Here is a 634-nt window from a genome sequence, read left to right on the forward strand (position 1 = left end):
CCATGTAAACATTTATAAATAAAGCACATACTTTTAAAAGACTTAAAATGGTCAAAACTCAAGAAACTGTGTTTTTCAAGGATGGTACAGTGGTGGTATGAATATTGATTTCTGTCAAATACCTTGATAGCTCTCTTGTACAGCTGTTCTATGGGTTTCAGGTTTGTGGCACAAGCAAACGACCAGTTTGTAAAACAGTATTCAATGTGGGATAGAATCATACAGTGGAGGTATGACTTTGCAGCATTGACAGTTAAGAAAGGTCTAATTTGTTTAAAGTTTAGCAAGTTGAATTGAATGGTATTGGATACTTTCTTGATATGTTTCTTAAAAGTCAAGTTTGAGTCCAATATGACTCCAAGATACTTGAACTGGGAGACTAGTTCTAATTCTGCTCCGTTTAAAAACACGTTGGATCCTTCGATTTTGACTGGTCGTTTACTGAACATCATGCATACTTTTTTTATTACATTAAACTGTAAGCAAATGTTGTTCAGCCAGTGTTGAACCTTGTCCAATGCATTTGAGAGACGGATGAGATAATTTCAGTGTTTTTCCCGTGTATAAAGATGACCGCATCATCGGCATACATTTGCACATTCAACTCAGGACATACATTCGGCAAATCATTAAT

General features: G+C 35.5%; 1 protein-coding gene across 3 annotated transcripts in view; it reads right to left on the reverse strand.

The window, feature by feature from the left end:
* The window catches only part of slc4a8 (solute carrier family 4 member 8), a 50140-nt gene that overhangs the window by 44086 nt on the left and 5420 nt on the right, over positions 1-634 (reverse strand). The window lies entirely within an intron of this gene.

This window comes from Notothenia coriiceps, unplaced genomic scaffold (genome assembly GCF_000735185.1).
Source record: "Notothenia coriiceps isolate Sejong01 unplaced genomic scaffold, NC01 NC01_scaffold00000496, whole genome shotgun sequence".
In the NCBI taxonomy this organism is placed as follows: domain Eukaryota; kingdom Metazoa; phylum Chordata; class Actinopteri; order Perciformes; family Nototheniidae; genus Notothenia; species Notothenia coriiceps.